This window comes from Condylura cristata, unplaced genomic scaffold (genome assembly GCF_000260355.1).
Source record: "Condylura cristata isolate star-nosed mole 26May11 unplaced genomic scaffold, ConCri1.0 scaffold00011, whole genome shotgun sequence".
Classification (NCBI taxonomy): Eukaryota; Metazoa; Chordata; class Mammalia; order Eulipotyphla; family Talpidae; genus Condylura; species Condylura cristata.
The window spans coordinates 5,543,527-5,556,556 of record NW_004567112.1 but is presented as its reverse complement, the minus strand read 5'-3'; the positions used below and the strand labels follow the sequence as shown (position 1 = coordinate 5,556,556).

Below are 13,030 nucleotides of genomic sequence, written 5' to 3'. Positions count from 1 at the left end.
TAAGGAGGTCCCTGATTTTGAGAGAGATTTAAAAGATGTGAAGTATTAAAATATAAAAGTTAACATATATTGCTATATCCACAGTATTGTGATTTGGTATGCACACAAAAATGAGAACTGAAATGTGGCAAAGTAAGTTATCTCTGAGTAGTATGATGGGAGTGATAATTCCCCTCCCCCCCCAATTTTAGACAATGTTATTTTTTTATGGGGATGGCATTAAATCTGTATATTGCTTTTGGACACATTATTTTTCAGCTAAGAATACATGTTATTTAAAATGTAAGTCTTATTGACTAGAGGCACTTGGCAGAGTTTCAGAAAACAGGTGTTAGTCATGCAGGCCTGGACTTGGCTTACAGCTCTGACCTGGATTTATTGTCTGATAAAACACTCAGGTTACTCTTCTGAGGCTCTGTTTCCTCATCTGTAGAATGGGATGCCTAATACCTAACTCAGAGAATTGTCATGATTAGAAATGATAATGTGTATGACATCCTTTAAAAAATTAATTTCCGGGCCCTCCCTGGTAATGCAACAGGTTAAAGCACAACACTATGAAGTGATTTGCAGCCACTGCAGCATGAGTTCAATTCCTGGTCAGGGAGGTGACCCACATGACACGGCAGACCTCTCCTGGCCCGCCCGCTGCTCCCCTCAGCAGTGTACTTCATCAACCTGCCTGTACTGCTCCCTGCTCTCTGGTGGGTCTTCTTACCCTCCACACCTCTGGCCTGTACCCCAGTTCTTGTATGCATAAATCAATAAATCTTTAAAAAAATCAATCTCCGCTTTTATATTAAATCGGTCTTCTTTTGTTTCCCACTGAATGCTGTTAATAACAAAGACATTCTAGTAGTCAAAACTCAAATGAATTCAGATACCAAACTACTAAGTATGTAATTACTCTGTGAGTTGCAGATTGATCATAAATTTCACTAAAATAAAATTTGAATAATTAAAATGTAATTTAAATTTTCTGCCAAGAAAAATACTGCTTTCATTCTTGCCAATCTTTTCCAGTTGTTAGGCTACCACTATTGATGCTCTTATTCCATGGATATAACAGTCCTTTGTAATCTGGGTTTCATGAGAAAATTAAGCCCTACTGTCCTCAAGCATCCATTCAGTTCTTGTATGTCTCTACAACGGTACCAGTTATGTGCCATTCTTGGGGGGCATTGAGAATACAGCCCCCTAAATCAGTGTTCTGTGTTTCAGAGGAGGAACCCTGATTAGGGATGCCAGACACATAGCAGGCATTCAGTGAATGGTAGCTGCTTCTGTTGTCCTTGTAGATGTCGCATACAAGAGCAGTGGAATTCTGGATTTCTTTACTTGGCGTAAGCTTCTTTAGGAAGGATGTTTCCCAAAGTGTGAGCCAGGAAGTGGACATGCTATGGCTGTGTCTCAGGCTTGTCTTTGGATATGGGCTGACAATAGCTACAGGTCCCGGCAACTCCGGCAACTCCTTTGTGCCCACTTGTAGTGCACCAGCCTGTTTGTCCACTGCAGGGCGCCAGAGTACTGCCTCCCTCTGAATAGTGCTTCAGGATGTTAGTTCTTGCTCCTAACTATACTTATACCAGAAGACTTACTTATTCAGGACTTAGGTTTAATGCTTTTTCACAAATTGCTTTTTAGTAATGCACTCACTTCTGGGTGTTTGTAACTTCTCTTTTGGGATATAGGACATTTAAAAAATACTGTTAAAAATGTCTTAATATGTTTTCTATTAATATATTCTCATGATTGCTTTTTATATTTTTTAGCTACTGATCTACTTCTTGCCTGGAATCCCATTTGTTTGGGGTTGGTGGAAGGTGTTATTGGGAAAATTCAGCTTCACTCAGGTATGTTTCTATAGATTCTTTAAACTGGCCAATCTGTTGTAGTTTATCACCTTTTTGCATTCTGTTGCCATTCTATCACATTTTTTAAAGTAACATTGTTGTGTATCTTTGGAAATCAATGTATATAGTACATTAAGTTCACAATATGACGTTCTTCTTTGGAGATAAATATAGATTCTATTATGACTGATTTGTTTGCCTTAGTTTTGGGTCTGCCCCAAATAGGTGTATTTTCCATTAAGATTTACAAAATAAAACTAAAGCTTTAGAAAAAGAGTAGCATAATATTACAGTCCTTTCTTCCTTAAAAAAAAAAAAAAAAAAACCCACCATTTATTGACTACTTACTGTGTGTGGAGAATCGCACTAGTTGACAGAACACAGCAGTGAGCATAAACTGACCCCCTCCCCACCCTTGTGGAGCTCACAGTTTGGGAGGGAAGACAGACCCCATGCATAGTCATGGAAACGAACGTATTATTTGAAAAATGTTCTAGTGTTCTGATGGAAAGATACACCGCCTGACCGATTCCCAGGGAGAGAGTAGTGGGAATAAGCTAGAGAGGTGGGCAGGCGGCAGACCCTGACTGGGTGGCTCCAGGTCAGCTCTCTATCCCTGACACAGTCAGCCTGGCCAGGGGAGAGTATGGGTGCACAGTGTGTGTCCTTTCTGGGAACCCGCTCCAGAGCAGACAAAGAATGGAATGTCTAGGTCATTTCCCAGACCCTTGCTTGGAAGGACAGACAGCTATGTTCCGGTTTAGAGGAAATTTTGTTGGTGAGAAAACAGATGTTATACAGACAGGTCCCAGAAAGTCCTGAAAAGGACTAAATGAAATAGTTTAAATAGCTCTTTTCCCCTTGGTATCAATTTTACTGAGTTATGAACTCCAGTAGGCTGTGTTGTTATTGCTGTGTATAATCATGAGTATAACCATCTCTGCCGTGTACTCTTTTTTATTTTTTCAAAATGCAATTAGATGGATTTCTGTGTATTATGTTGGAGAAAATCTAATTTTTCTTTGCTAGAGTCTCAAGTTCTTAAAAATTTGTTTTTTTTCATGAAATATTTTACAGGCATAAAAATCTGTTTATCATAGATATGCACATAGGTTGCTGTAAAACAAGCACATAGCCCTCCAACCCAGGTTAAGGAGTAAAACGTGACCAGGGGCTTTGGTGCCTTGCTGTACCTGTTGCCAAGTGTATCCTCTTCCTTTCCTGCAAGAGAACCTGTGGTTTTGAAAACATTATATTTATTATAATTCCCTTGATTTTCATTTTGCTTTCATCTGTACCCCTAAACAATTAATGCTAAGATTTTGTGTCTTATACTTTTTTCCCCATTCAGTTTTATAATTTTAAGTCTTACCCATGTTGTCATATGAGGCTTTAGTTTCTTATTGTCAGAATTATATGACTATATAATAATTTGCCCCTTTTCCTGTCATTGGGCGATTATTTTGTTATTTTTTCCTATTAGAAATAACCATCTGTGAGCATTATTGTATGTTCTGTCGTTAGTAGTTTTTTAGTCTTTTAATACGAAGGAGAAAGCGTTTAGACATTGTGTAACCATGTTAAGTATTAGGTTAATATTCTTCTACCTGTCTACATTTACATACATATATTTGTAATTCATTTATATGCTGACAGGATAATTTCACTGCTGAGTGTTCTGAGCTGAAATTCATTTTCAGTTATTTAAATGAAATGTGAAACTTAGAGTTGTTTTTCTTCAATTTTGGGCACATCGTGGAGCAATGAATATTTCACTACAGTCAGTCATGAGACCTTGGATTTATTTATTAACTTTTAGATTCTGGGGAAGTTACTTAACTTGCTTTATGTATCTCTTGCTGTATAACCAGATCCCTCAAAGTTAACTCTTAAAACATCAACAAAGTGTAGATTGACCAGGCCATTCTGCTCTGCTCTGCTGTCAGCATGGTGATCTGTGTGCAGTGTCCAGCTGGGGGTTTGACTGACTCTTTTCCTTCATGTGGCTTCTCTCTCCACACAAGACCTCTTATGGGTTGGGTCCTCTCTGTCTTTCTCTCCTGGGTTTCTAGACATCCCCTTGGTTGGTGCCTTGGGGTCAAGAGACAAGTCCCAATGTGCAATGGCTTATCAGATCTCTGCTTGCATCACTGGTCTTGCTTCTATTCCATTGGCCAAAGAAAGCTGCATAACACTGCGTGTGAGTAGGGATGTTCTAAGTGTGTGCACTGCTTGAGCTGGTTGAATGGGGATCATAACACCCCTCAGCCTCTTCCTCATCAACTGTCAGGCAACTTCCCAAAGAGCGTGTTATGAGTCTCGAATGAGATAATTTACCAGAAGGTGCTCAGTAAATTATAAACCACTATTTAATCAAGATTGTTTTGGTTGTAAATACAAATCTGTCAGCTTGTGCAAAAACCAAATTTTTATCAGGAATCCAAGTTACCACCATCAGCAAGCAGATGTTATAGAGGACCCAAGATTAATCTTTTGGATGCAGGTGGCCTCTGACTCCCTGTCCCTTTACATCTCCTTTAGTCTTCTTCTGTCTTGGCTTTCTCTGTTTTGTGCTTGTAGGACAAGATTTCTGCCTGTAAATGGTACTTTCCCTTCCCCTCAAGCCAGTCAACATCTGGTCTTCCCTAACACCACTAGAAACTGGCCAACCATCAAGATTGAGGAAAAAAAAAAATGGCAAAAGTTACACAAAACTTAATAAACAATGTAATCGTAATTTCCTAAAAAAAAATCTTTCTTTGCTTGTATGGTAAGATAAATATCATGTAATCTCATGATTTTCCAGCTCTCGCTGGAATTAGAGATCTAGAAGGCAAGTTGCTGATCTGTTGGTAATTTTACATCCTAGAATACCGGTTCCAAGATAATACTTCGGAGGCAGATCAGCTTTGATACTTTCCAGATGGTGGCCTTGTCAGCTTTTACAAAACTTGAATAAATAAATTGCCAGTTAACCTGAAGAACTTTCCTTAAATTATCAAAGATCCCTACACACAAGATGCTCTGTTATCTGCAGAGTTTCTGTGAGACATTTTATTCTAGAGCAGCCAGGAGAGAGGACAGCAATTATATCACAGAGTATGGAAGGTAGAGTTGAATTCAGGAGTGAGTACAGCTAACCTTGACTTTCATTAGCTTTGATACAGTGTGTAATTTGATATTGCTATCATATGTGCTCTCACCAGATTTTGTTTCTTCATCCCTAAGTGAAGTACTGGGATGTACATTAGCCACAAAGGTCCTCTGGAGATCTTATGTATCCAGGTTAACGATTTTTAAAAAAGATTTATTTTTATTTATACAGAGAAGAGCTAGGGTATAGGCCAGAGAGGTGCAGGGGGTGAGAGGTTCACCAGAGACAGCGGGGAGCAGAACAGATGGAGCTACTTAGATACCCAGCAAGGGGAGCAGCTGTGAGACAGGAGAGGTCTGCTGGCCATGTGGATCACCTCCCAGGCTGGGATGGAGCTCAGGCTCAGTGGCTGGCAGTGGCTGGCCACAGCTTGATAGTAATGAGACTTAACCCCTGCACCACCAGGGAGATCCAGGTTACAATTTGAGTTGAATAGTAGCAGTGAGTCAGGGTCAGACCCTTATGATACACTTTTCATGGCCACCCTGGACCAACAACCTGTCCTGGTCAGGAAGTTCAGACACGCTTCAGAAGTCCGTTCTTTCAGGCTGGGGGCAGTGGGGGTTGGGGAGCAGTCAGAGCAGGAGGGTTATATAACCCCTTGGCAGAGAGCCCACAAGCTACCTACTGTGAGCAGTGCACAAACAGAATTAGTGGTTGAGTTTATTTGCACTGAAACCCTGGTCATTAGGAGGTGGAGATGGTGTGGTGGTCTCCTGTGGCCAGCCCTGTTTTCTTCCTTGCACTGTGTGCCTTTCTTTGGACCACACACAGCTGTTTAGTAGACAGTGTTGGAACCTGTTTATAGAATATTTGGAAGAGGGAAAGACAGAATAATATTTTTCCCAGTAATAATATTTTCTGAAATAATGTCCAGTCAACTAGAGAAAGAAAATACAAAAGGAAAAAAAGGTAGGGCAAATGTCTCAGTTTTTCTCTCTTCTGATCTCTATCTTTGTGGTTTTTTCTTCTAAGGTGTGCTCTTTAAAAAGGGAGCAGGAGGAAGCAAAGGACACTTTTCTGGGCCCTCTGCTGCTGCTCTTCCCTCACCTGGGAGAAAACTGCACCCCTGCCCTCTGCAAGTTCCTTGCCTCTTTGAGCATCTCTCTTACTCCTCTCTTCCTTCTCTTCATCCTACTACCAGGGGCCTCACCCTTTACCCTCCCTGTGCCCATTAAAGCTTTTGCTTTGGACGCCCTGTCAGCTGGCTGACTGAGGTGCTCTGGTGTGTGTTAGAGCTGGGATTGTTCACTCGGGGCACTCCCCATGGGAGCATCTTACCTTTCTGGTCTCTGTTTTCCTCCTACTTACTCTCTACATATTAATGCATGATTTTTGTTCTTGCCTAATGAGATGGGAACATAAATTTATTTGAATAGATGTCATTGACATCTGAAAAACGGCGTAGGTGAGTCATGCCTCTGTTCCTGACTGGCATTTCACGCTGAGCTCTTTGGAATGTAAGCTGTCGTGATTTAGTTTGCTGGGGTTACCACTGCAAAAAGACTTGACAGTAGAAACAATGGGAAGGTGTTTTTCATAATTCTGAAGGCTGTGTCTGCAGGGCAGTTTTTTCTGAGGTCTTTCTCCTTGACTTGGCTGTTTTCACATCCTCTTCGGATCTTTGTGACTCTGTCTCCAAATTTCCTCTTACCAGGCCAACCATCATAATAGATTAGGGTCCATCCTAATGACCTCATTTTAATTTTAGTTACCTTTTTAAAATAGGGTTACATTATGAGGCACAGGGGGTGGGGACCAATATATGTGTTTTAAGGAGATGTAATATAGCCCATAACTGGACTCTAATGTCCACTGGCACATCAGAGAGTCCCACCATTGCTCCTTAGCCCTTTATTTCCCGGTGAGATGGGCCACCCCTCAATATCATCAAATAGGCACCTGCTCCAGAGGTAGGTGGACCCCAGGAGCACTCACCTGTCGAAGCTCAGATCACTTCATGAAACCTCAAGATAAGGATGATAACACTGTGAGATTTAATAAAACTCAATAAAGTGCCTGTCATGGTTCTGGTGATAGGAAACATTTGGTAGAAGCTGACTGTTCTTTTTTTCCCTTAGTTTTAATAGTGACTTAAAGGTTTCAGATATTCCACTTGAGAACCATTTAAACTCTAGCTCTACAATTTTGGAACAAATTTTAACCTTGAAATGTTTTTTCCCCCAGAGTTGTTTGCAGAGCAATAATTTTAACATGTCACTGAAAGACTACATAATGATCTAGGGAAAGTCGTGTTTTTAATAATTAAATATTAGCATTACTGAAGGTTACATGGCATAATCTACATGTCCCTTTTTAAAAATGTGTGGTGGAAGAATTTTAAAGTATTGTTTAGTTGTAGTACTCTGCTAATAATTGCCCTTCATTTTAGTAAGCTCTGCCAAAAAATTGTCCTATTACCCTGGTGCTTAGAAAATACTTAATTAGAATTGTTAGCCTTTTCTTTAGTTTGATCAGTTAGGAACAGAAGGGATGCATATAATGTGCTAAATAGGCAACAGAAAAGTGAAGGTATGAGAAATCAACGTTTCATTTATCTGTGGTAGTGATCTTAAGGAAGTAAGAACTACAATCAGTTTCTTATCCAAATTGTAATTGCACAGGCATTACCTCCTGCATCTAGCTCCCCTCGGGAGGGAGGATAAGATCCAGCAAGACCGGGACTGTGTACAGTTTGCTTACAGCTGGGTCTCCCTCTCTGGCCCACAGCAAGGGCTATTCAGCAATATTCAGCAGATGTTAGTGAATGTTTGTGGAATGCCTGCTCTTAGTGCTGAGGGTGACCGGGAACAGAAGTTAAGCTTCCAGGATCCTCGAGTCCAAGAGATGGACATTAATTACCTGGTCACACAGTTTAGTACTCAGCTTAAACTTCTGAAGAAAAACATGGTGTGAAGCACATGACAGAGGAGCCTGAAATTTGCTGGGTAAGCAGATTTAGACAGGGCTGAGGGTGAGGCAAGAGGGGAGAGCTGGTCTTTGGTTGAGTGAGCCGCAGCTGTGGGAGAGACCCAGAGCTCCCCGGGCTCCCTTTGTAGCTGCGGTTTCCCCTGGGGAGATGGCTCTAGGATAAAGGCTTTAAGTGGCTCATAAACGCTCCTGAAATTAAAATCTATTTGAAGACAAAAGATGATAAACTCAGGGCAAGAAAAGTTTGAATTTATAAAGCAAGTGTAGATAGTCACAACATATACAGAAATAGTTTCAGGAGAAAATGGTCAGGAGTCTTGGTTAATTTGGCACTTAGTTTAGTAACTGAGTGAATTTTCACTCAGAAGTGAACAGTCACAGCGCATCTTGCTCAAGTGGCTCGTTCATCAACACTATTGGCCACCTTGGTTTCTCCACTTTTGAAATGAAGATGTCTCAGTCATTAAAATGGGAAAATGTATTATGTACATAATTTTAAACAGTGCCATTTTAGGCTTCTGCTATCTGTAGACATTGATATATTAATGGTATGAACTGGTTTATTGATTTTTGTGGTGAATGACTGGCCTGTCACTAGCATGGCTTTCCCTTTCCTAGAAACTCCACACCTGAGGAAACAAGGCTGACTAGACCCCTGCGGAGCTCTCTGCTGGAGACTGAGTCTGGGGCATGCCTTTTACTTACTTATTTTTGTTGTTAATATCCAAGGTGTTATTATTAAAGTAATAAATGCATTAAGGAATAAAGAAAACAAAACAATACTAAGGAATCATATAAAGGAGACAAACATTAGAAATTAAATTAATAGGTGAATTGGAAAGCACATTGATAGGAATACATAGAACAGCTACAACTGAATGAATTGGTGAATTGGTACTCCTGATTGAGCAACCCTTTAAAAGAAGGACAATAAATAGGAAATAGTAGAGAAAAGTCAAGAAACATGGGTAATTTTCTATAAAAGATTTTAGATATTGCCTCTGTTTATGTAGGAGTTTGTCTACCACTATTTTGTAAGAGAGGTATATTGTTTGCTGTCTGCTGGCAATTTACATAATTGAGAACATGTAAGGATTGTGATGATGGTTGTATAACTGAAAATTCAAAGTTGGATATTTACACTGGGTGAATTTTGTGTATGTTTTATCTCCATAAAGCCACTAAGACATTTAAGTCAGAAAACAGCATTTGCTGTTTTCTTTTGATTCTATCTTAATTAAAACTTAAATACATCTACCTTTGGGTAACTTACCAGTGATTTTTCATGTACTAAACTTGCTTGGAAATATTCTAAAGAAACAGTATTTATGACCTAACATTTCTACCAAAGTTGAAATGATTTAAAGTGTAATTCAAATATGGTCATTTTATTATTCATAAGGATCTTATTTTAGAACTAAGACTAGCTTTTAATTGTAATTTATCTAACTTATTAATAGCTTGGCATCAGGCAGCTAAGTGGTGTGAGAGATTGCCTTTGGCATCTTCTCAATGCTCTTTTTGGATTTCCTCTTCATGCTTTTACTCTCTTCCAGGGACCTAGGTACTGCATGGCCCTTCAGCCTGTTGCATCACTTTATGTTTTAGAATTTTCCACTACCTCCCTTATCCCTAATTTGAGTCCCAGTTTCTTGTATAGAGGTTCCCTGCAGGGAACAATGCTTGAACTGGACACATGGGTGTGAATCCAGGGTTCTGAACTCTTCCAGAGGTCACCAGACAAGTGTGCTTCTTATTTGTGAGCACATCTCTAACTGGCAGGTTTTTAGATTTTTAAGCAGAATGATTCTTTAGAGGCAGGGTAAGTTGTCTTTTAGGCTATCTCATGGTTATTCCATTTTAAGGTTATAAGCCTATTTGTTCTTAAACACCAGTTGTTTTCCTCAGTGATTCTTATGTCATTGATAATAAGATTTTAGCCTCACAAAGAGGAAGAGGATTGTTAAAGTAAGATTGACTGTATCCTTGCGCTATCTGTAAAGGTGCTTTCAATAACTAAGGTCCTTACCTAATGTGACAACTGGTTCTTAGAAATAGTCACTTTAAATAAAGAAACATATAACAAAACCAGTTTAGCACAGGCTAGTTAATATGAACAAGAGTTAAGTTCCTATACATTATTTCTTGTCACCAAACCATCACCAGATTTCTAAATTAAAACTCAGACAACAGGCCCTCCCTGGTGGCGCAGCGGGTTAAAACACTGCACTAAGAAGCTAAAGCCACTTCCGCATGAGTTTGATCCCCGCCTGCCCCGGAGGAGATCCACATGGCCTGGCAGACCCACCTGCTGTTCCCCTGAGCAGTGTACTTCATCGATCTGCCTGTTCTGTTCCCCACTCTGTCTCTGGTGAATCCTCTCACCCTCCGCATCTCTGGCCTGTACCCCATTTCTGTACAAATAAATAAATAAATCTTTAAAAAAAAAAAACTCAGATAACAAACAACTGTGCATTTTCTCATTCATTTTCCAATTTACTTATTCCAGTTCAGGGTTATGCGTGACCAAGGCCTCACCTGGGAGCTCAGGGCATCAGGCAGGATATTCTTAATATCACCCCTCAAAGCAGTAAATTATCTTCATGTTTATAAACCTGCATTGTGATAAAAAAATTTTTCAGTATGCTTTGTTTTAACAGATAGTTCATTTTCAGTGAACACACAGGAAACAGCATTTTAGGATAATCTGTAGTTACCTGGAAAATGCATTTTTATATGGTTATTTATTTTGCCCAATGATGATTTTATAAGCTACACTTTTCTAATCCGAGACTATTAAAAGGATTGCATATTTGTACGGAACCTCATAGATTATTTCGTTTTATGGCAGGTCATTACTAGGGATTTAAATGTTAAGCTTCATAGACTAAGCTGAATATGCCTCTAATTGCATTTGGTACTTCTGAAATAAAGCCTATTAAAAGTGCCTGGTGATCATGCTTAGTGAAATAAGCCAGAAAGAAGAAGAAAAAATGCCAGAAGGTTTCACTCATAGCAGGAGCATAAAGGACCAGGGGTAAAAAATAATAATAATGAACAACTATATACCAGAGAAATTTTACAGGGGTGAAGTGGGGAATGAGATAAAAAATGGGGGGTAGGGGAGAAGTGCTCTGGACTATGCTGATGGCATACGGGTGATTTGGTGATGGGAAGCCCATGGGGATTACAACTGAGATGGAAAAAGGCATAAAATGATGTAAAAAAAACTATTATATTAAAATTTTTTAAAGTAAAAAAGAAATAGTAAATTCTATAAAATGAAGGATGAATAATGGGGAGAAAAAAAAAAAGTGCCTTGTGAGTCCTTGTCACCTTATGAGTCCTTGTCACCTTGCTAAGCCCAGACAGAGGAAAACTTAGTAGGCAACAGAGCAACCACTGACTAATGAGAACGACCAAGAAACACTGGCTAGTTGATATATTTGGAAGATGAGCAAATTAATAACTAGCTGTCTATTCACTGAGAGCATGGAAACCAGCGTGGTCTCTTCGTCACCAGGTGGCTGGCCCCGTGACTGGCACAGTGCTGGGGTGGTGGTAGTGGTGCCTGGAAGTTATTTGGTGGGTGGTGCCCCCTGAATATATTCAGGGGTGGATTGTGCTCACTTCCATGAGAGGAAAAATGGAATTTCTTTTAATATAGTTAAAAAAAATAGAAACATAAACATAAAACATAAAACAAAAATTCTGTTAACCATATCACAAACTTAAATGTTTGGCAGAAATTCAAATGCATATATGGTAGGAATTTCATGGGGAACTCATACATTGTACAAAAATGAAAAATGATGTAATGAATACATTTAAAAAATCATTTATATTAAAAGAAATTATTCCTGTGAAGTAAAGATACCTGTGTAAATATTTCTTTTTATTCAACAAAATGTGTTCCATGCCATTGGTTTATATGTGCAATATACTTATTATGTGTTAGGTGCTTTGTATCTTACCAGATCCATTCTTAAAATACTTCTCAGCACAGGGTAAGCCCTTGGTTAATGTCTAATGATAGTGAATAGTGAAATTGTCTGTATAAGTTTTGAAACTTTGGAGTAAATTCTACCCTACTTTATAAAGAATTATGAAACACGTAATAGCTTCTGCGTTTATGAAATACATAAAGCATATTTCCCAAGTGCTATCCCTAAAATAAGTTGGTTAACACCTGGGGGGGAAATGGAAGAAATCAAAGTGCTATGTAATTCTAAAAAATACATAGTATTTCTCTTTCATAGACTGTTCTTTAATTAAAAATCTTATGTGGGTAGAAATTTGGATGGAAACCTATATATTGGGGCTTGGGTGTTTCTTTTCCATTTTTCTTGTATTTATCAAATATTCTTTCATTTGTTTGACCACCCCAACTCCCTAGTTCACCTCAGTGTAGCTGCTTATTTTCTCATAGTGTAATTGTCATTTTGAAATTGCTAACCCATACTCTCTGAAAAACAAATTCACTAACCAGAGTGTTGTTTGTAGTTCTTTTTGTCTTTTATCTTTTCTTTTTTTTTTTTTTTAAAGATCAATTTTTATTTGTGCTTACAGAACTGGGCAGAGGTTCAGGGGCGGCGAGAGGCTTCACCAGAGACAGAGTGGGGAGCAGAACAGGCAGATCGACGAAGTACACTGCTGAGGGGAGCAGTGGGCGGGTCAGGAGAGGTCTGCCGCGCCATGTGGTCACCTCCGGGGCAGGCAGGGATCGAACTCATGAGGAAGTGGCTTTAGCTTCTTAGTGCTGTGCTTTAACCCGCTGCGCCACCAGGGAGGGCCTGTCTTTTATCTTTTCAAAGCACTGTTTTCCAAAATTATTTAGGTTACAATTTTCTTACCTGTCTCCTATGTTGTGATTACATTTTCCATTTGTAACAGATTTAGGTCACATGACAGATTTAGGTTTGCGTTTCTCTTTGATTATCCAGTACATTCTGGTTGACTTGAAGTATTTATTTTTGACATGTGAGACATTACCATGGTTCTCACAGTCAGAACCATACAGAAGGAAATACTCAGAGACCTGACATGCCCTTCACCCTTCATCTTATTTCTCCCCCCCTTTTCCACTGTTTCC

General features: G+C 39.3%; 1 protein-coding gene across 1 annotated transcript in view; it reads left to right on the top strand.

The window, feature by feature from the left end:
- The first annotated feature begins 1,771 nt into the window (after positions 1-1,771).
- The window catches only part of INPP5F (inositol polyphosphate-5-phosphatase F), a 40,551-nt gene continuing 29,292 nt past the window's right edge, over positions 1,772-13,030 (top strand). Inside the window, exon 1 of the mRNA XM_012723630.1 lies at positions 1,772-1,853. The gene's annotated coding sequence lies outside the window, so the exon portion shown is untranslated. The remainder of the gene's footprint in view (positions 1,854-13,030) is intronic.